This window comes from Dipodomys ordii, unplaced genomic scaffold (assembly GCF_000151885.1).
Source record: "Dipodomys ordii isolate 6190 unplaced genomic scaffold, Dord_2.0 Scaffold12, whole genome shotgun sequence".
NCBI lineage: Eukaryota > Metazoa > Chordata > Mammalia > Rodentia > Heteromyidae > Dipodomys > Dipodomys ordii.
The window spans coordinates 6,424,160-6,447,872 of record NW_012267228.1 but is presented as its reverse complement, the minus strand read 5'-3'; the positions used below and the strand labels follow the sequence as shown (position 1 = coordinate 6,447,872).

The 23,713-nt window shown below is 46.5% G+C and overlaps 1 long non-coding RNA gene across 1 annotated transcript in view; it reads right to left on the bottom strand.

Moving 5' to 3' along the window:
• Window positions 1-7,388: 7,388 nt before the first annotated feature.
• The window catches only part of LOC105981362, a 21,797-nt gene continuing 5,472 nt past the window's right edge, over window positions 7,389-23,713 (bottom strand). Inside the window, exons 2-3 of the long non-coding RNA XR_001174816.1 lie at window positions 14,577-14,581; window positions 7,389-7,425 (exon numbers count right to left, since the gene is read on the bottom strand). This is a non-coding gene — a long non-coding RNA (uncharacterized LOC105981362). The remainder of the gene's footprint in view (window positions 7,426-14,576; window positions 14,582-23,713) is intronic.

Genomic DNA, 23,713 nt, shown 5'->3' with positions numbered 1-23,713 from the left:
CACCGTGAGCAGAGAGAAAGGGACATCATCCAAGAGCCACTGCCCAACTCCATGATGGCTGATGGGTGACCACATAAAATACAACCTAGACTATGTCCCTGTGGTGAGGCAAAAATGGCCACCCCACCCACATCGGGGGCTCTTCTAGGAAGGCCTCTTAGCGGAAGAGAGAGATGAGCTGAGTTGTTGTTGTTGACTTTGTTTTTAGTACTGGAGATTGAACTCAGGGCCTCACAACTTGCTAGGCAGGTGACTGACCCCTGTAAGCCCGTCCCCAGCCCTTTTGCAGATAAGGTGTTGTGCTTCTTACCCGAGGCTGGCCTTCAGTGGTGGGTGACTCTCCTACCTCTTCTTCCCAGGTAGGTGAGATTGTAAGTGTGCAGCACCATGCCCAAACCCAAGATGAGTTTCTTTGTTTTGGCAGTACTAGTGTTTGAACTCTGAGATACCATTTGACCATGTTCCTAGTCCTTCCTACTTTTGTTATTTGTTTCTTTTCTTTTCCTTTCTCTCTCTTTCTTCTTCTTTTTTTTTTTTCAGTCCTGGGGCTTGAACTCTGGGCCTGGGTTCTGAGCCTTATGCTCTTCAGCTCAAGGCCAGCACTCTACCATTTAAGCCACAGCTCCACTTCCAGTTTTCTGGTGGTTAACTGGAGATAAGAGTCTCATGGACTTTGAGTCTCATGGATAAGAGTCTCATGGCTGGCTTTGAACTGCCATCCTTAGATCTCAGCCTCCTGAGTAGCTAGGATGATGGGCATGAGCCACCGACACCCAGCCATTATTTGTTTTGGAGTAGGATCTTGCTTTTTGCTCCTTCAGGCCTGGATCTCCATCCTTCTATTGATGCTTCTTTTGCATAGCTGGATGACAGGCATGTACCACCACACCAAGCTTTTTATTCGTTGTGCTGGAGTGTCATGAACTTTTTTCCCAAAGTAGTCTCAAACTGTGAATCTCCCCATTTCAGCCTCCCAAGCAGCAAGGATTATAAGCATGAGTCACTCTCCCCAGTCCAGTCCGGTGCTGAGATTTAACAGAAAAAAAGAGAGAGCACTTCAACAATTCACATTAAGTGAGGAGGGTATAGAGGTTTGAAGACAATGTAAGTAACCCCTTAAAGAGGACCGTGGTCAGCATATTCCCGAGTGGACAGCTGATAAGGATCACTTCTCTCTTACATGGGGCGGGGGAGGGAGGGATGCAAGGCATGGTTACTCAGAGGCTTCTGGGCCTTGGTTTTTCCCTAGGGGACTAGCCAGTTGTCCATGAAGATCTGCACATTTGATAACAATGGACTATTTAGAGGAAGGAAGAGACCCAAACTGTACCCATGTCCTGAGGTCTCTTTAGGCAGGCTTTCAGTGTGAAGAAAACAGGAGCCGTTAACTTTATAAAAGAGCCAGCCCTTCCTAGCCTTTATAAAAGCATCACTGTTAGCTGCCTGTTAGATGGCAGCTTAAACCACTTATCAGACACTAAAAGGGATTAGTAAGTATCCAAATAACCTTGTCACCAATGTGAAATTTGGGGAAATTCACTGTCATAACCCTAACTTAGAGCTGGTTTTGTTAGCACAGGTGCATCTAAACATGTTCAAATAAATGGAACAACGTTCGATGTGCTCTAATGTAAGTCATGAATAACCCAAAATGACAGATATGAAATGAAGTCATAAAAATCCTGACACTTTAAAAGTGTGTGATGTGCATCGTGTTTAGAAACCATGCTGCATGTTATTAGAAAAATCGGACATCAGATTAAACTCGATCACCAGCTGCTGTTCTTTGGGTGACGTAAGTCACCGTCCTGCTTCTACCTCTTTGGTTTGAAAAACACAACAGCCAGAGCTGGGCTCAAAGAAAGCACACTTAAAAAGACAAATATGGCCTAGGGAGAGACACATTTATAGATAAGTGCTGATAGCTCCAGAAACATCCCTAGAGAAGAGAAGGTTTTTATGGGCTATATTTTAGCCCTGGATAAATGTTTCCCAATGGCATTAGCTGAAGACAGAATTTGAGGCTGGTAGTGTCAAAGTTATGTCCTTTTGGACTCAAAAGACTTTGTTTCTGTTTTCATTCACTTGGCTTTATTACATAAGCCTGAAGGAAAAAACAAAGCCTGAAGTCTCCAATCTTCTAAGTATTGTACATAATAACTTACACCGAGAACACCAGGACTAAGCACTTAAATTTCAACCACTTGAATGTCAACCACAAGTACTAAGAGTTTCTTTTTTCAGCAGCCCTTTGGGCAACTAGACCAATCAGAAGCCAGCTGAGTTCCTCATTATCACCAATCACTGACCTTCTGCAAAATAAAACTGTTTGGAAACTTTACGCTTCGAAGATAAAGCTTCTTTTTCAGGCCGATACATACATTCTGATGGCCTTCGAGTAAAAAGCACATTCGTGGCAGATACACAGATGTCCATGAATTTCGACTCACTAATCAATATGGACTCTGTTTATTATTTATTTCTCCCCTCTTTACAGTGCTGGAGATCACACTCGGGTCTATGTGAGGCCCGAGCCACATCCCAGCTCCTGTTGTCCCCTTACTGAGATCTATGAATCCTCTCTCAAGCTCTGTGTGCTTGTCATTGGAGCTATGGATGGTGTAATGGCTTAAATATGAGATGTCCTCACAGGCTGATGTGTGGGGTGCACCGTCCCCAGCGGTGTTACTTTGGGAAATTCTGGAAGCCTTGGGAAGTGGGGCCTAGCTGGAGGAAGTAGTTCCCTGGGGAGGCATGTCCTTGTCCTGGTCACTTCCTATAGTTCTTCTTTCGACTTCCTGACCATCATGAGGTGAAAAAGTTCCTCCTCCCCATGTCCCCGCTACCATGATGCTCTGGGGCCAAGCAACTGTGGACAACTTGGAGGCAAAATCAACCTTCCCTCAAGTTACTTCTCTCAGATATTTTAGTCCCAGATACATGAAAGTAATTACTACAGTTAATACATCCAATCATATAATACTTATCAAAGTGAACTCCAGGAAATGGAAACAAGAAAAAAACTAATGATACAGTTAATACACTGTTGATAACAGAAGCCAGCTTTCTCTGATAGGTTTGTGAGATGTTTTATTGTTTTATGTTTTATTTATGAATGAAGGCTTATGTCAGAACATCATTAAAAGAAGTATCTATAGGTAATAAAGACATGAAGAAATGTTCAACATCCTTAGCTGTAAAGGAGATGAAAATTAAAATGACAATGGGATTCTAGTCAGAATGGTGAACACCAACAAAAGAAAATAGTAACAAATGTCGGCAAGGATACAGGGGAAAAGGAATCCTTCTACACGGTTGTTAGGAATGTAAATTAATGTAGCCGGTATGGAAATCAGGATGGAGGCTCCAAGAAGCAGAAAGAGAACAACCATATGCCACAGCAATCCTGCTATACCACTCCAGGCCTGTATCTAAAGGAATATAAGAGACCTCCATAAAGACACCTGCACAATCGTGACTATTGCTAGGAAATCAACCTAGCTCTGTGTGTGTGTGTGTGTGTGTGTATTGAGGTATGCGTGTATCTGTCTATCTATATCTATATATATGCATATGTACATTTACACAACAGCCATAAAGAAGAATAAATTACACTATTGGTGCGGGAATGGATGGAACTAGAGATTATTATCTTGTTGAATGATATCATCCAAACTGAGAAAGAAAAATACATTTGTGCCCACATGTGGAATCTAAAAGTAATAATAGTAGTAACAACAATCATATGACATGGTTATAAAGGAGGGACCATTGGTGTGAAGTAAGCTAGCAGAAAGGGGGAAGAGGAAAGGAGAGGATGATGGAGGTGAATTTGACTGAAGTATATTATGTAGCTCACACCTATAATCCTAGCTACTTAGGAAGCTGAAATCTGAGGATCCTTGTTTAAAGTTAGCATGGGCAGAAAGTTCTGGAGACTCTTATTTCCAATTTTCTACCAAAAAGCTAGAAGTGGAGCTGTGGCTCAAGTAGTAGAATACCAGCCTTGAGTGAAAAAGCTCAGGGACTGCACCCAGGCTCTGAGTTCAAGCCCCAGTACTGGCAAAAAAAAAAAAAAAAACCTAAAACTAAAACCAAACAAGAGACAGGTGAAAACTTTCAGCCCATCAATCTTCATCGTGTCAGTATTCTTTGTGGATCGTTTTATGTAACTGAGTCCCTGTAGCACTGTCTATGTCTGGTCTTTTGCTGAAACTCATATGAGCAACTATTAAAATTTTTACTTAAAAGTCAGATTAAATTTTTGTATATTGTAGCTGTGACCATATGCACTCCAAAACAATGAAGAGAGTTAAATTTGGCTAGAGAATAATGAATTCTCATCTGTCTCTCTGGTAGCAAAGAGTCACAATCTATTGAAATGACAAGTGAGCATATGCCTATGGGCACACACATGCACATATGCACAAAAAGCTCCCAGAGAGACAATTGTCCCAGAAAAATCTCAAGACTGGTTCTGAAAAATGTGTCTGGCCGGAGACCGAATTCTCAAAAAGCAAAGCAAGGGAAAAAACAACAACAACAACAACAACAGCTCTTTTCTCTTTTGAATGTGGCCACTGCTAGGGTTTGGATCTGGAAGTTCACCAAAGGCCTATATGTTATGAGTTTTGTCCTCAGTCCTTGGCACTATGGGAAGGGGGTGGAGCCTTTAGGGGGTGGAGCCTATTGAGAGATTTTAGGTCATGGTGGGTATGTCCTCAAAGGAGGTGGTGGGACCCTGGTCTCTACAAGCTTTCTCTCTCTTGTTTCCAGACAGGAAATAAACAGGCCTAACAAAATTGAGTTTTCCCACTTGTTTATCCATTCATTTGCTCTCCATCAACAACAAATCAAACAAAAACATTACAACCATTCTGAGCCAAATGAAATATTGACATGAATATATGAGATATGCATTTCCCTTTATATGCATACTGACGTTCATTAAAACACCTAGTAACATTCAAAAAATAAAATCAGCACAGTTAAAGGAGGACGGAGCTCACCTGGTGGAGCATTCATTCACCTTCAATGCACAGGCCTTGGGTTTGCTCCCCAACACTGCAAACAAAACAAAACTCCTGAAGTAATAAGGGTTTCTCTTATGTCTGGACAAACAGCATGTCTGTTCTTCGGGGACAGAGCATTTCTCAAATTCCTGTTTCCATCCTAGATCGTTCAGGGGCAAGGAGCAGTGCTAGGCACAGAACCAAAGGCCTCATGCTTGGGTATCCCAGGCCTCTGGAAGGCCAAGTCTTCTGGAGGCCAAGAAGATGCCAAGACCATACCCTGCCCCTCATTCCCTTCCTCCAATCAGAAACAATTACAAAATTAGACCCACCCCCATGCCATGTGAGTACTAGACTACTACTTCCACTGGCATTGTTTCTCTCTCTCTGCCTCTCTTTCTCTCTCCCTCCCCTCCCTCCCTCCCCACCCCTCTCCTTTTCCCTTTGCTCTCTGGTGTACCTGTACATGATGTACTGAATCACAAAGAAGCTTGATTGAAAATTCAGATAGCCGGGTCACAGTCCACTTGTGGACAGAGAATCTCTGCCTCTCTCTCTCTCTTGTGAGCAAGGCCTAGCACCCCTCCACCCCGATCGCTCATGGGGGACCTCTGTTCCGGTGAAAGGGTTGTGCGAGTAGACACTGAGGAGAAGAGTCTGGCCCGGGTGGGGCCTCCCTTTGTTTCTGAATGTCCACTTCTAGGTCACGGAACCAGCCATTTACAAGAAGGATCCCTCCCCAGCCTTTTCCCAGCAAGGGGCTGGGATTTCTTCATTGGAGAGAATGGTTCCTGTGGGTTAAAGCAAGGCCAAACGTTAAGCGACGATCAGTTACTACCGCCGGCCTGAACTGCAGTATAAATCTACTTCCAAACCCATTAACGGACCACAGGGCTCTGAAAGGGCAGGCCACAGCAGAGGCGAGCTTCGACGTGGACTCAGATGACCAGGACTGTAAGGCGCTCACCCATCTGGAATGGTCAGCCAAAGGGACCCTTGAGAGAGTGTGTGCATGTATGTACGCGCGTGTGTGTCTGCATGACACTCACACACTGTGTGGAGGGAGACAAGAAAGTTGAGAGAAGGATCACACCAGCTCTGAGTCTCTACATAAAACGCACCCGGAAACTTGGAGCCTCCAACGCCTGTCTCACACCTCCTTGTTCTGCAGTGCACTCTGGGTCAGCTGACGGGGCCTCTCCTAGGCTCAGCTGAGAGGAGGCCTGAGCTCTTTTTTTCCTAGGGCTCTTTCCTAGACCTCTTCATACCCTGGTGGTCTCGAACACTGTCCCAGTGAGGAGTGAAAGGCCTCCGGAAACTCCTGAGTTTGCATCCTATCCCTTCTGGTACATTCTTTTTGTTTTTTTTTAATGCTTTTGGTGCTGGGCGGAAAGCCCAGGCCCTGCTCATGCTAGGCTGGTGCTCTACCACTCTGCTACCTCTCACCCCCACCTCAAGGCACGTTTTGTTGTTGGTCTTTGTTTTTTTGTTGTTGTTTTGTTTTGTTTTTGGTCGGTTGTGGGGCTTGAACTCTGGGCCTGGGCGCTGTCCCTCAGCATTTCAGCTCAAGGCAAGTGCTCTACCACTTGAGCCACAGTACCACTTCCAGTTTTCTGGTGGTTTATTGAAGATAAGAGTTTCACGGATTTTCCTGCCCCGGCTGGCTTTGAACCGCGATCCTCGGATCTCAGCCTCCAGAGAAGCTAGGATGACAGGCGTGAGCCACCGGCTCCTGGCTGTTCTTTGTTTTTTTGTCAATGGAAGTCATGGAGCCAGTCTAGACTCCAAGTGTGTGAGCAAACACTACATCCTGCCCGGAGTAGCTACAAAACACCTTTGCTGTGCTATTCAATCTCCACCAGGAAGCAACTTGCTGACCCTGAAGAGGTCACAGAAGAGGACATGGAAGAGAGAGGAGATGGCAAAGGGGGAGGTACCTGGTGAACAGCAAGTTCAAATCTCCTGGGTCCAGCCAAGTACACAGAGCCCCCTCCCCCAAATGCAGAAGAGAGGAGTCCAACCACAGGCTTCCCTGTCACTCATCAAAGTGACAGCAATAGATTCCACTTAGGACTGAGGAAACCAGAGCTTCCACCACCACCCAAGTAACCAGTCACACCAAGTAAAGAATTAAAGTGTAACAGAGATCACTCACCAGTCACAAGCAGGGAGAATGTCTTAGGCAGATGCTCAGATCTCCCCTGACTCAAAAGAGTCGTCACTTGGACCCCTTTACATACTGTGGGGTGCTTTCCACACATTCCAGTGTGTGGGAATGATTGTATTATCATATGACAAGGGTACCATTACGATCCCTCATTCATTCATTCATTCACTCATTCATTCAATTTGTTTTCACAGTCCTAAGGACAGAATACACACACACACACACACACACACACACACACACACCCTGCCAGTGTATTCACACAAGCAAGGCACAGGAGCTGAAGAGAACTGATCAAGGTCCCTTGAGTAACAGCAGAGCTGGCATCCTAACCCACACCATCTCCATTAGCTATGACACCGTCCGCTTTTATAGGTGGTGATGATACAGATGCTGCTGCTGCTGGCCTTGTTCCTTCCAAAACCAAGACATATGGAATGTGTGTGGGGAGGCGGGGAGCTCATTGGTAGAGTAAACTTGGATAGTATTCTACAGTACAGGGTTCACCCCAGCACTGACCAAAAAAAAATCTCCAAGATCTGATCATCACAGATAAAGCATTTACCAGTAATTTCGAGAAAAGGTTTTCTTCACAATCTACCCAACCTTACTGTTTCAACAGTGGTTCAAAGACTTCTTATCTTCTTAATCTTTTTTTTTTTGCAAGTCCTGGGGCTTGAACAAAGGGCCCCAGCACTGTCCCTTAGCTTCTTTTCTATGGGAGAGCTTGTTCAGATCCCAGCTTCTCCTCCGCCATCTTCCCAGAACCCCCCCCCCCATCCCCTTAGCTTCTTTTGCTCAAGGTTAGCACTCTACCACTTGAGCCACAGCACCACTTCTGGCCTTTTCTGTGTATGTGGTACTGAGAACTCCAACCTAGTGCTTCATGCATGTGAGGCAAGCACTCTACCACTAAACTACCTTCCCAGCCCTATCTTCTTAATCTTCTAGGGAGCACTAAGCACAGCACTTTATCCAGGCTGGTGATCTCAATTTGGACTATGTGACTGATTTCAGAACTTCAATGAAGTTTAGTTCACCTAGCCAGATGTGGTAGCACATGACTACAATCCTAGTCCTCTGGAGGCTGAGGCAGGAGGATTGTGAGTTGGAGGCCACATGGTAAGTTAGAGGTCAGCCTCAAATACACAGCAAGATTCCATCTCAAAGAACAAAATACATTTCACATGGCATAGATTTTACCCATGTTAAGTAAACAATTCAGTGTTTTTTTTTCCCTCCTTGGTGGTGCTAGGATTGAACACAGGATCTTGAGCTATTCCACCCCAGCCCCATTTGCTTTTTTTTTTAAATTAGTTTCTTACATCTATGCACCAGTGGGCCTGGGTCCCATCCTCATATTTACACTTCTTGCTTAGTTGAAATGAGAGGTGCATGCTACCACAGCCAGCTTTCCTTGGTTGAGTTTGGAGACGTCAGGAACTCTGCCCAGGTCAGCCTTCAAACCTCAATCCTCACAATCTCTGTCTATAAGGAGCCTAGGATCACAGACCTGAGCCACGATGCCTTGTGCCACGGTGCTAGTGACTTTGTGGCGTGGCATCACAACTGCCACAGATCATTTTAGGAATTGTTTTACCAGTTGGTACATTCTAGCTGTAATCCCAGCTACTCAGGAGGCTGAGATCTGAGGATCATGGTTCAAAGTCAGCCTGGGCAAAAAAAAAAAAAAAAATGTCCATGAGACCCTGATCTCCAATGAAATATCCAAAAAGCTGGAAGTGGTGCTGTGTGGTTCAAGAGGTAGAGTGCTGGTCTTGAGCACAAAAGCTCAGGGATAGCTCCCAGGCCCTGAATTCAAGTCCCAAGACGGACACAAACAACAACAACAACAACAAAGAATGGTTTACCACTGCCATAAGATTTCTTATGCCCCTTCACAGTTCATCTCTGCTCTCCATTCCCAGCTCTGCTCCTGGCCAACCACGAATCCACTCTCTGTCCTGATAGATTTGACTTTCCTGTATATTCCCTGTGCACAGGCCCACATAGCTGTGCTCCATGCGTGCCTATGAGCTATTCGTGATGGGACGGCACTTCATGGCAGTTTAGTTCCTTCTTTAGCCTCTCAGTGGCCTCCGTGAAGCAAATTCAAATTCTCTATTGGAACAAAGCCCACAGAACCCTGTGCAATCTGTCACTCTTGAGCTCCTGTCTGCCTCTTGAGCCTCTCATTTGCATCCTCCTCTCTGCAGCCTCTTTGGCCTACTTTCTGTTTCTACAACATGAAGCCTTTCCTGCCCCTGGGTCTTTGCTCCTGCTTGCTAAGCCCTGGACTGAGAGAGGTGAGTGTTCCCCAGGCCCCAAAAGCAGAGTCTCTGGCCTCAACTTGACAGTGATCTCCTCCCCACATTGCCTCTTTTCCCCTTTCTGCTTATGTCTGTCCTCACTCATGTTAGAAGCAGAATTATTCTTGTTACTTACTGATTGCCTGCCTTCTCCCAGTGTTACTCCACAGTGACAGCTTTTCCTCACCTGATACTCTAAACACAGCGTAGCAACACAGACGCCTTTGATACACACTAGCTGAATAAATGATACCTATATACAAACACCTTTCAAGTGCTGAGGAATCCAACTTAATTGCATTTTTAACTATGTTAAGCTTGCATCTAAACATTCATTTCGAAGTTAATTTTCTAATAAAAACTAATAGCCTTCCTTGGCCTAGTTAGTTTCACATTAATGATTTTTACAAGACTCTTTCCCACTTGTAAGCATGATGTGGTAAAAATACAATCTAGGAAAACTTATTTCCCTGGTATCTGTTATTTAAAAAAAAAAACTAGATACAAAAGATTAAGCTATTTCTTGCATGAGTTTGTTTGAATGTGTGTGTGTATACTGGTTCTGGGACTTGAACTCAAGGCCTTGTGCTCTTGCTTGGCTTTTTTTTGTTCAAGGCTAATGCTCTACCATTTGAGCCTTAGCTCCAATTCAGGTTTTTTGCTGGTTCATTGGAGATAAAAGTCTCACAGACTTTTCTGCCCTAGTTGGCTTTGGACTGTGATCCTCAGATCTCAGCTTCCTGAGTAACTGGGATTATAAAGCAGGAGACACCAACCCTTGGCTTATGCTAATAATAAAAAATGGGTTTATAATTCCTTTACAAAATACTTATATCCATAAGTAAGCTTTTCATTGAATTGGAAAAAGAACTATAGAGATATTACCACCAGTCAGGTATATGCCAAGATATCTGCCAACTATCTCTATGAGGGGTTAACTCTGAATTGGAGGTCTCTGCCCATGCCATTAGACAAGAAGAAGCAATTTGAGAATGAAGAATTAGAAAAGCAGAAGCAAAACTACTTACATTTGTGGATGACATGACAATAGCTTGCAGAGGCCAGGAGGGTCCATGATAAAACTAAAAACATGACGTAATACGGTGACCAAGTAGGGCATAAAATTAACCCACGGAAGTCAATAGCTGTATCTACCACAAGCATGACTTGTTAGAAGGAACAATGAAGGCCAAACTTAAAATAGCAACAACAATGATGAAGTATTTGGGGGACTAATTTTTTAAATGTCCAAAGGCTACATGAGAAAAACCTTTAAAACTTTCCTGAAGATGTGACAGTTCACAGACAGGGAAGACATCGCTGAGAGGTAATCTACCCTTCATTTATATAAGTTTAATGCCATTCCAAGAAAAATGACAGCAAAGTTTCGTTTTCCAGAGCTAGAAGAGCTGATGCTAAACTTTGTAAATATTATTATATTTTGAAAACTAAAGCAAACGAGAATAGCTAGAAAAGCCAGAAGAAGAAGAAAAGACAGCAAAGGGAAAGCAAGCCCTCATAGACATTAAAGCATACTACGAAACTTCTACAATTAAAACTGTGTGGTGTTGGCACAGAAATAGACTTTAGAAGAACAGGAAGTCTTGAAATAGAGGGAAGTATATATGGAAAGCAAGCATAAGATGATACGTGTGGAATAACGTCCTAGACTTCAGACCATGGCCCAAGTGTAAGTCGGAGTATTCTGGGGCAGTTATCAGATTCCCTCCGTCCAGACTGCCCTCTTTAGCATCCCACCAGCAAACACGCTCTGTCCAACCCCAATCCCACCCAGAGTGGCCCTGCTTTTTACTGTTTCATACTTACCCGTTTGCCATAAGTGCAGCTTTAGCTTGCATTCTTTTGTGTAGCTTTATACAAACCTATACATACATACTACATGCATACATGCATAATACATGCATACGTACATATTCACAGTACTTGGGTTTGAACTCAGGGCCTTGACAGAGCCAGTCTGTCAATAGTAAGGGTCCTTTCTAAAGCTGACAGCCACTGTCCCCAAAAAGGTGAGCGGGGCCAGGCTCAAGAAACTTTTCAGGGTTCAGACAACACCTATGCCAAAATTGTAGACGGGGCTGAATTATCAAGAAACTGATGTTGGCTAGCGAGAAAGTGTTCGTTGTTTTTTTTTTTTTAATGAAATACTAACCAATGTAGATAAAATGCTAGAAAATCACTACTTTACAATATCCACAGTAGTAACTGAAGGGAGACATGTCACCATTGGGCAGATCTTGTGGCTGACTATGAACCCTGCAAGGAAATCTCTCAGAATGGCGACCCTGGCAAAGCTGAGGATCCCTAAGTGAGCATACAAAACGCCATCACCCACAACGCAGCCAACGCCGTGCTCATGTCTGTGGAGGATGGGTAGAAGAGAATGGGGTGCTCCTGCCAGATTCTAATCATTAGGGAAACAACAACAACAAAACCACTTTGGTGTAACAACTGGAACTTGGCTCCAAAAATATCCCTCGTAGCCGGGCGCCGGTGGCTCAGGCCTGTCATCCTAGCTCCTCAGGAGGCTGAGATCTGAGGATCACAGTTCAAAGCCACCTTGAGCAGCAAAGTCCACGAGACTCTTTTTTTATTATTATTGTGGGGAAAAAAAACTGTACAGAGGGGTTACAATTACATGGGCAAGATAATGAGTACATTTCTTATCAAGCATTGTAGCCTCCTCCTTTGTTTCCCCTTCCCATCCCTTCCAAGCCTCCCCTGCCCCCCCCACTCAATCCTTCCCCCCCCCATGAGACTCTTATCTCCAATTAACTAGCAATAAATAAAGCCAAAAACGGAGCTGTTTCTCAAGTGGTACAGCACTAGCCTACCACTAGCTCAGGAATGGCACCTAGGACCTAAATTTAAGACCTGGACTGGTACCAGAAAAAGAAAAAGAAAAGGAATGAAAAATAAGTCAACTGGATGCAGTTACCCAAATCTTTGATTTGGATGCTTGAGCAAGAGAGAAAGCCTAATTATTTTTCCCAGTTCTGGGGGCTTGACCTCTGGGCCTGGGAGCTGTCCCTGAGCTCCTTTTACTCCAGGACAGTGCTCTACCTTGAGCCACAGTGCCACTTCCAGCTCTGAGTATTTTATTGGAGATAAGTCTCATGAACTTTTCTGCCTAGGAAGGCTTAGGACCGCTATCCTCAGATCTCAGCCTCCTGAGTAGCTAGAATTGCAGGCATGAGCCACCAGCACCTGGTTGCAAAGCCCCATTATCAAGTCGCTGTATATGGACTCTCTATCAGACAATAATACTGCATTGGTATTAAACATCTTGAGTTCCCCAATTATGTTGTGGACATGTAAAAGAATGTCCTACTTGTTAGAAAACAGATTATTAGGTGTTAAAGGGCAGAGGGGGAGGAGGGGGAGGAAGAAGAAGAAAAAAACACTAAATGGCTGCTAAAAAACACACCACAATTTTTTTAAAATTTGAAACAAGAGACTTCCAAGAGACATTTAGATTGACAATGGCCACTTTGAGCAATGTTCCTAGACTCTTTTGGAATAAAAATCTACCAAGCTCAGGGTTATTTCAACATAAAGGGGAGGGGGGTCTTACCAAGCAGTCCTTAGTTTTTAAATATTTATTATTATTATCTTTGAGTAGTTGTACAAAGAAGTTCCCATTCTATGAAACAGTATATGAATACAAGGTGTCTGACAACAGTGTCACCCATCAACCTAGCAGTCTTTAAACACAGGATGCAGACCATTCGGGCTGGCGGGCTGGTTACCTGAATGGGTTGAGTGCAGGTCAAGGTCAAGGCTTAGAGCAGCTCTGCACCCCCCCCCCCGCAAAGCAGGGAATACAGAACCACATGGTCCTTCTAGAGGGATCAATCATGTGACTGTCTCCAGTCCAAAGGATGGACAAATGATCCAAGCCAGCTCCCATTCCCAGGTCCCCACCCACAGAAGGGTATCTGCCCTCAGCTGGACCAATCCAGTTCCTACTCTGATCGGTTATTAGAGAATGCCAGGAGATATTTCATTTATTTCTGAATGTTTTCACTCTCCCCTGACCCCTGAGACCCTTTGGGAAGGATGACGTAATCCTGGCCCTGTCCACAACCAGAAGCAAGGGAGTCCGGCTCCTTCCAGCCCACAGCTGCTTCGTTCCTCGCGGCGAACTTCAGGCCCAATGAGAAGCAGTGAGCTTTTTTACTTCTGAGACTCTGGAGTTGCCGCAGCTGCCTAGGACTGGTTCCTTTAGGTGACCTTCTGGCTCCTGGGTCCCCTGGCTCTAAATGACCTTATGCCAACAACTGAGCTCTTGGTGACAAGATCACATGGTGCAAATGCACATGCACGCGCTCCTCAGCCTAATGTCTTCTTTGCTCAAGGCCATACCCTCTCGGTCATTCATTCTTCCCATGATCGTGGAAGGTGAGCTGTGCACTAGACCTTGAGCAAAGTTACAGGATCACAGACGGCTGAAACATGGAACTACCTGTCTCAAATCCCACCTCCAACCCACACAGAGTCAAAAACACAGCTCCCTGGGTGCCAGCACCAGAGATGGCTGTTGAGAGAATATGCCCACATTACAAATCCCGGGATATTTGCTCTGGTTTAAAGACCAGGGCACGCCAAGGTGGACGGGGTGTGATGAGATTCATGGGAATGATGAGGTCATCTCATTGAACTCTGCAGTAGAAGCCAGAACTGGACAGAGAGGATGCTGGGAGAGATCACAGGGGCAGAGAGAACTGACAATCCTGGTGGGGGCCCTGGGTCTCGCTGATGGTTGCTCCCACACTTTTCCCTCCAGGTCAGGCAAACCTGCTTTGGGTCTCGAAACGACACCTCCTATCCAGGCACCGATGACTCATGTCTGTAATGCTAGCTACTCAGGAGGCTGAGATCTGAGGATCCTGGTTTGAAACCAGCCTGAGCAGGGAAGTCCAAGAAACTCTTATTTCCAATTAACCAGCAAGAAGCTGGAGTGGTAGAGTACCAGCCTTGAGCAAAAACACTAAGAGACAGTGCCTAGGCCCTGAGTTCAAGCCCTAGTACCAACGCACACACATCAACATCATCATCATCATCAACTACACCTTCTGAGGAAGTCAGGACTCTACCTGACTGCATGGTGGGCTCACCTGGGGAATAGGGGAAATTGGGGAAATCTCTAGGGAGGTGCTGTCGTGTGTTCTGCAGGGCCTCAGACAAGTGGGAACACTGTGCTGTGTGGGGTGGTAAGTGTACGGTACGGGTGTACATTGTGTATGAGGAGGGGTATAGAGGAGTGTGTTGTGGTGTGTCTGCGTTATCTCACCAAGGGCTCTTATAAAAGCTCACATGGGGCTGGAAATGTGGCTCAGTGGTAGAGTGCTTGCCTAGCATGCATGAAGCCCTGGGTTCAATTCCTCAGTACCACAAAAATGGAAAAGGCTGGAAATGGCGTTGGCTCAAGTGTAGGGTGCTAACCTTGAGCAAAAGAAGTTCAGGGACCAGTGCTCAGGCCCTGATTTCAAGCCCCAAGACAGGCAAAAAAAGAAAGGAAGGAAGGAAGCAAGCAAGCAAGCAAGTAAGCCTTTGGTTAAACCAGAGTGTGCTGTTTATGACAATTTGCTGCATAAAACATACTGTGGCTCATGCCTGTAATCCTAGCTACTCAGGAGGCTGAGAGCTGAGGATCCCATTCAAAGCCAGCCCAGGCAGGAAAGTCCAATAAACCACCAGAAACCCAGAAGTGGCGCTGTGGCTCAAGTGGTAGAGCACTAGCCTTGAGCTGAAGAGCTGAGGGACAGCACCCAGGCCCAGAGTTCAGGCCCCACAACAACAACAACAACAACAACAAATACTGTGGAAGCTGGGCACCCATGGCTCACACCTGTAATCCAATCCTAGCTTCTCAGGAGACTGAGATCTAAGGATCGCATGTCAAAGCCAATCCAGGCAGGAAAGTCCATGAAACTCTTATCTCTAATAAACTAATTAGAAAAAACTGGAAATAGAGCTGTGGCTCAAGCAGTACAACACTAGCCTTGAGCAAAAAGAAGCTCAGGGACAGCACCCAGACCCTGAAATGGCAAAAACAAACAAAAAACAAACCCCACAGTGTACTGTAGTCATCATAACCAGTTTACTGACTTCTTGTTACATGTCAGGGAAACATAATTGCTGTCCTCTCTCCTTTCCCTCACTTAAGATTGAACCCGGGGCCTTGGGATCCATAAACTTGAACCACATCCCTGGCTTTTTTTTCTGGTAGTGCCTAGGTTCAAACCCAGGGCTTTGTACATACTAGGTAATCATTCAACCACTCAGCTACAACTCTAGACCTTTCAGGGTGTTTTTAAAACTGTTTTTGCATGTAATCATGAGTCTTATAACCATATATGTCTTAAGTTTCAAGATTTTTCTTCTCAAATATTGATTTAACAAATATTTATTATGTATCTATTATGTACATAGTCTCTCTACCAGCTGTTATAGAAAAAGTTGGAAAAAAAAAGATCATAAATATTTCTTCTCCCTATGGAGCAACTAATTTGGTTTGGAGTATAATAATCAAAGGATAATTTTGGTGAGCTTCTTTCCTTATTTGTATGACTCATAAAATTACATTTGGGCTGGGTACTGGTGGCTCATGCCTGTAATCCTAGCTACTTAGGAGGCTGAGATCTGAGGATCCTGGTTCAAAGCCAACCTGGGCAGAAATGTCCATGAGCTTCTTATCTCCAATTAACCACCAAAAAAGCTGGAAGTGGAGATGTGGCTCAAGTGGTACAGCACTAGCCTTGAGCACAAAAACTCAGGTCCTGAGTTCAAGTCCCAGGACTAGCAGGAGTTATGTTTATGCAAGTCCCTTCCCTCTCTTTAGTCCCTTAGAAGTAAGAGATTCGATTCGCTTGTATTCCTTACACAGTGTCTGCCCTGTGTTGGCTGAACCCATAAACTGACAAACTAGAGATTCAAGGGTATGAACAACATTCAAATCCTTCCCTTATTCAGATGCTGAGGGCCTAGGACAACCTGTGAATGCAATTCTCACCCCCAGAAAACACCTATTGGCTATAATGTAGATCTGAAATGTTCATCAAAGGTCCAAGGCCTGGCCATTAGCCTGGGCCACTTCTGGGAAGGGGTGGAATCTTTAGAAGGTGTGGTCATGTGGGGTGGGTCTTTGAAGAAAATATTGAGACCTGACTCTTCCTATCTTTTTGCTTCCAGCCCACCATGAAGTGAGCAGCCTCCCCGCACCCCCCCCCACGCTCCCGCTGGGACATGCTTCTATCTCACCACAGGCCCCACACACAAGGACTGACAGGAGGGGCCCAGCCTCTGATTCATGAACCACAACGAACCTTTCCTTCTTTTAAACCGATTCTCTCAGGTGTTTTGTCACCATCCTACAAAGCTGATACTTCAACCAAGGAAAGTTCAAAGTGAGTATATGCCACACATTCTGACATAGCTGTTAGGTGTTCAGTTTCCCTTATTCTTGAAAACCAGAGACAGGCAGGTACCAGTGCCTCACTCCTATAATCCTAGCTCCTAATTCTGCCTCCTATGGGTAGAGGTTCAAAACCAACCTAGGAAGACAGATCCAAGGGATTGTTTTTGTTTTGTCAATCGTGGGGCTTGAATTCTGGGTCTGGGTGCTGTCCCTCAGCTCTTCAGCTCAAGGCTAGCGCTCTACCACTTGAGCCACAGTGCCACTTCCAGTTTTCTGGTGGTTTATTGGAGATAAGAGTCTCATGGACTTTCGTGCCCAGACTGGCTTTGAACTTCGATCTTCAGATCTCAGCCTCCTGAGTAGCTAGGATGACAGGTGTGAGTCACCAGCCTGGACTCCAAGAGATTCTTATCTCCAACTAACCTGTAAAAAGCTGGAAGGAGAGGTGTAGGTCAAGGGAGAGAAGGGGAGGGAGGGACAGACAGGGAGAGACAGACAGAGTAGGAAGGAAGAGAGGGGGGAAGGGGAAGGGGAAGGGGAAAGAGAAGGTAAGGTAAAGGACTACTAGAAATCCTACAGTGGTGCCCCAATGACTAGGAAAGGATCCAGCATCCCAGGAATTGGATGAAGAATGTCCAAAGAATCACAGAACCAGCAAGAAGGTCCCTGACTTTTTTAGGGACCCCAGTGGGGTGTACTGCTTGTTTACTCTTATCTCTATCTGCCAGTCTCCTCATTAATGTACACACACACAACACACACACACACACACACACACACACACACTCCAACTTAAAGTCCTGTGTGAGCTCAGAGCTAATGACTAAAGCCGGGTGGGGCAAAAGGCCTGAGAACAAACTGTTTGTTCAGGAAGTGTTTAACATTCTGCAAGCTCGCTCCTTCCCTCCCCCACTTCCCTCCTTCCCATTTCTTTCCATCCATGAGAAGAATCATGTTAGAGTGGCTGGCATATGCTCAGGACACTCAATAATACACCCTGGGGTTCAAGGTCACCTGAACTCTTGGCTTACCTCTCCTTCCTTCCTTCTTTCCTTTCCTCCCTCCTTCCTCTTTCTTGTCTTTTGGTGTCAGTCGTGGGGCTTGAACTCAAGGCCTGGGTGCTGTCTCTGAGCTTTTCCCACACAAAACTAGTATTCTATCACTTGGAGCCATCACACCACTTCTGGTTTTCTGGTGGTTTATTGGAGATTAGCGTCTCACAGACTTTCCTGCCCAGTCTGACTTTGAACCACAATCCTTAGATCTCAGCCTCCTGAGTAGCTAGGATTACAGGCGAGAGCCACCAGCACCTGACTTCTCCTTTCTTTAAGTGAAAATACTTCAGGGTAAACCCAATCTAAATAAAGGTAAACTATATGGTTTTTAAATCTGGCATGATAGCAGACCATTACGATGGCGGGCTGGACTCTGGTACAAAGTTTCATTTGTTTGGTCATTCATCTAATTGGACTCTATACCAAGCAAGTGATAGAAAAAGTTGTATATTTATAATATCAGTCATGAAAGAATGAAGAAGCACAAAATGGCGCATTTCCAGAATTAAAATTGCTACTGTCTCCACTACCTCCTTACTCACTCCTTGGGAAATCTCTCCATATCCTGAGAATCAATACCCACACCTTAACACCCCTGGTGAAAAGAATCCTGTGCTTCTGCGGACTCGGTGAATCCTTGTGCTTCTGCGGACTTGGTGGGACTCTTGGGAGAACAGAAGCCATGTGTGCTCTCCCCAGGAGACGCTTGCTTTGTCTTGCTCTCTCAAATGTCCAGGTATTTCTTCTCTTTTCAGAATCTGCCTTTTACCACATCAGATCCTTGTGAGACACAGCACATTTCCCCTGGATGACTAAACATTTCAGCTAGCACTGAAGGTGTTTGTAATACATTACATGATAACTACAACAACCAAATGGGGCTTCACACAATGACCCACGTCCTGGAGCATCTTTACCACATGTTCCTGAGCAGGTGGCTCACGCCTGTTATCCTTAGTTACTCAGGAGGCTGAGATCTGAGAGTTGAGCTTCAAAGCCAGCCTGAGTGGGAAAGTCCGTGAGATGCTTATCTCTAATTAACTAGCAAAAAGCCGGAAGTGGAGGTGTGACTCAAGCGACCAAGTGCTGGCCTTGATCAAAAAAGGTAAAAGACAGCACCTAGGCCCTGAATTCAAACTCCAGTACCAGTGCGCATGTGCACGTGCGCGCACACACACACACACACACACACACACACACTGTCTTACCTCCACACTGCAGAGCTGAGAGTCTGAAGCCTTCATTTTCTACCCTGCTCCTGAATTTGACATATGCATGCTTTCCAAGAATTCTGTTGCGTGGAAGCAGAGAGAACGCGGGGTTCTTTCTGGGGGAGAAGGACCTTGCATTCTACTATTAAATAGCTGGGGACAGGCGGGGGGGGGGGGGCTGTGCGTGAGCACGCTGATCCTGGAGCTTGAACTCGGGCCTGGACCTTGTCGCTAAGCTTTTGTGCTCAAGGTCAGTGTTGTACCACATTGAGGCACAGTGTCATCTCTGGCTTTTTGTTAGTTAATTGGAGATAAAGAGTCTCACGGACTTTCCTGCCCAGGCTGGGTTTGAGCCATTTTTAAATTGATCATGCTATTCAGTGTAATCCTAGCTATTCAGGAGCTGAGATCTGAGAATCAGAGTTCAAAGCCAACCTGGGTGAAAGTTTATGATGCTCTTATCTCCAATTAGCCAGCAAAAAAGTCAGAAGTAGAACTACAATCAAGTGTTAGAGTGCAAGCCTTAGAGGTTAAAAAAAAAAAAAGTCAAGTAAGACCTTGAGACCATGAGTTCAAGTCCCAGTACCACTACAGAAGAAAAAGAGATGCCGAAGCTTTCCAGAGCCAGGTGAGTATAAAATGAGAAAGCCCCCATAAGTGACCAAGAGTCAAGTATCAAAGGCTAGGGGTGGAACTTGCATACAATTTTACCACACTTACAAGTAACTAAAGAAAGGGGAGGGGGAAAAAAAGTACATTTACCCAGAACAGTAGTTCAGTGCTACAGTTCAGGATCTCAGAGACCACAGTAGGGAAGGGCACCCCCTGGAATTGAGCAATACACAACCGTACAGCCCTGCCAGGCTGGGATCTTATTCCAGATGTAATGCCACACTGTAGGTTATTTAACTGGAGCCTGTTTTCTAAAGGAGTATGTTGTGTATGTACCCCTAGGACCTAGTTCAAGGGCCAGCTTATAGTGGTTCTCAATAAATACATAGATCAAATATATAGGTTATGGTGAATACACACAATATCTATACCCTGAAATGGAGGGACAAAGGGTGCACAAATACAGCAGTGCTACTCACTGGACAGTATGTTCGAAGCGAACTATACAACTTGTGAGGGGGGATGGGAGGGGAAAAACTGGGCAAGAGGAAAGTGGTGATGTTGTCCAAAAAGAAATGTCCTCTACCTGACTGATGTAACGGTAACCCACCTGTACATCACCTTTATAATAACGGTTTTAAGAGAAAAAAATAGCTGTAAATGAGAACAGCTTGTACCAGGTGCTGGTGGCTCACACCTGTAATCGTAGCTACTCAGGAGGCTGAGATCTGAGGGCCTCGGTTCATGCAGAAACATGCATGAGAATTTCAGCTAAAAAAAAAAACTGGAAGTGGAGGTGTGGCTCAAGTGGTAGAGTGCCAGCCATGAGTGGAAAAACCAAAGTGAGAAGTCCAAGGCCCTGAGTTCAAGCCCCAGTATCAGCACAAAAACAAATTAATTATGTAATTCATTAAAGAAAAGATGGTGGCCTGAAATAGTAAGATTGTGTTAGTATTGTTCAGGATGGAAAAATATACTAGAAGGAATTCTTTTGTCAGTTGTGGGGCTTGAACTCAAGGCTTGGGCCGGTCTCTGAGCTCTTTTGCTCAAGGTTAGCACTCTACCACTTGAGCCACAGCTCGATTTCCTTTTTTTTTTGGTCAGTTGTGGGGCTTGAACTCTGGGCTTGGGCGCTGTCCCTCAGCTCTTCAGGTCAAGGCTAGTGCTCTACTGCTTGAGCCACAGCACCACTTGCAGTTTTCTAGTAGTTTATTGGAGATAAGAGTCTCAGGGTCTTTCCTGCCCGGGCTGGCTTTTAACTGGGATCCTCAGATCTCAGCCTCCTGAGTAGCTAGGATGACAGGCGTGAGCCACCGGCACCTGGCTTCAACTTCCATTTTTTGATTGGTAATATCACAGGGATTTTTCTGCCTGGCTTCTAACCTTCTAACTGCAATCCTCAGATCTCAGCCTGCCTCCCCACCCCCACCCCACACACCAGTAGCTGGGGCTACAGATGTAAGCCACCGGCACCCAGCGAGAACATTATTTTAAAGCAATTTTTTCAGATAACAGTAAACTATAGAGAAGAGACATTTTAAAAAGAGAAAACAGCCAAAAACTGGTGGCTCATGCCTGTATTCGTGGCTACTTGGGAGGCTGAGATCTGAAGATGGTGGTTTGAAACCAGCTTGAGCAGGAAAGTCTGTGAAACTCTTATCTCCAATTAATCACAGAAAAAGCCAATTCCAGCTATAGCTGAAGTGGGAGAGTGCTAGCCCTGAATTCAAGGATAATGCCCAGCCCAGAGTACAAGCCCTGGGACTGGCAAAAAGGAAAAGAAAAAAAAAAAAAAAAAGAAGAGGAGGAAGGAGAGGGAGAAGGGGAGGTAGGGGAGGAAGAGGGGGAGGGGAAGGAGGAGGAGGAGCAGAAGAAGAGGAGGAGGAGGAGGAAGAAATGTAGCTGTAGTCACTGGTGACTCATACCTGTAATCCTATCTACTTGTGAGGCTGAGATCTAGGGATCACAGTTCAAAGCCAGCAGGAACTTCCTTGAGATTTTTAATTTCCAATGAACCACCCAAAAGTTTGAAGTTGGAGCTGTGGCTCATGGGGTAGAGCACTAGCCTTACACATAAAAGCTCAGGGCAAGGGCCTAGGCCTGGAATTCAAACCCCAGGATGAAGGAAGAGGAGGATGAAGAGAAAGAAGCAGGAGAAGAATAAATAATTCACCTATGATGAGTAGAAATGATTTCTGAAACTCTATTTGGAAAAAAACCAAAAGCAGGTAGGAAGAAGCACCAGCCTGTAATCCCAGCAACGGGGAGTCGGTGACAGGAGGATGTGGAGTTCAGAGGTCAGGGGAAGGTACATAATAAGACCTTATCAAAAAGAAGGGGGGATTGGTGGGGGTTTGTTGTTGTTGTTTTGCTATTTAAACCACTGCAGGGCATGTACAGGCAAACCTCAAAGACTGATAAAGGAATTTGAAGAATGCTGTGGTCCTGAGCCAGGAGCCAAGGCTGGGGAGATGCTAGGGTTCACTGCTGACAGGGCCGGGCCGTGGACCTCTAATCCTGTCTCTCCCGGAGCTGGAGCTCGTCTCCCCTGGGGTTCTGACAGAGTCAGGAAGAGGCCTGGCCCTGGAGCAGGGCGAGAGGAAGGTGAGGTGCAATCATCCATTCCCTGCAACCCCCCCTCCCTTGCCCTCCCCACCGCGAGGGAGGGAGGGCGGGCGGGCTAGGCCCTGGGGAGGTCACGCGGGGCGCGCGCACGGCTCGGGGCAGGATGCATTTCTCACACTTGCTAATGGGTCTGACGCGGGTGGAAACGTCCACAGGAAGGAAACCGGAGCTCTCCAAAGCCATGCGAAGGAAGTGCACTCCGAGTCCGGTCAAGCGTGTGAACCCCCAAGCCCTCCAGATCGGCCTGCACGGGGTAGAATCAGATCCATCCCCCCCACCCCGTGCTGGCTGGCGGTGACCCCATTCTCTCTCTCGCCTTTCCCACAGCCAAGTCACCCGCAGCCGGGGATGGCTGACCCCAGCGCAGAGGGAGGGGGTGGGGGGAGAAGGATGACAGTCATCTCTCGACTCCCAGACCTCGCCGCGCCGGGGCGCGCAGGGGTCAGTGAAATCCCCAGCCAGGCCTCATTTGAGTCACGAATTTCCACCGGGCGCCCTCCTCCTCCGCGCCCCGCGGCCCCTTCCCCTGATCCACAACCGGACAAGCCACCGAACCCCGATTGTTCCGGGAGAGGAAGCCCCCCCCACCCTCCCTCCCCGTCCGGACCTAACTGAGGTCGCCGAGCACCCCCAGGACCTCTTTCTTTCTGCCCCAGGCTCAGGCCACCGAGCCCCGGCCTCCCCTCACCCCCACCTGAGCATCCTAGTTAGTATTAAATTAAAAACCAGCCACGGTGGTGGGTGGGGGGTCCCCTCCCCGGATAGGGGCCGGGTTGCGTCCACCCCCAACCTGGCCAGGGGGTCGCCAAGTTCCAGACCGCATACGTGGGATGCGCCGGCGTGCCCAGCACCGGGTACAGAAATGCAGGCCGAATGAGCGAACGCATTCCCTGAGCCGGGGCAGCGGTGTCACCAAGATCGCTATTGTTGTTGTTATTATTATGGGGTTCTCCCTCCCCTGGGCTCCTACCCAGGTTGCGGATAAATGGCGCTGCGCAGTTCCGAGTACCCGCGATCGCCCCCCCCCCGCCCCTGCGGACACGGCTCCGCCGCCCGGTTCCAGGCCCCGGGTGCTGCGGCCCCAGGCCGGGCCACGTGGAGCGTCACGCCCCGCACTGCTGCAGGCCCGGCGCGGCGGCTGCGGTTGTGTAACGCCGCAGCCCGCGGGGAGGCGACCCGGACCGGGAAGGGAGGGAGGGAGGACGGGCGGGCGCGGTGCCCGCTGGCCGGGGAGGGAGGTGAGGGTCACGGGGAGAGGGTGAGACTGCGCCGGCGGCGGAT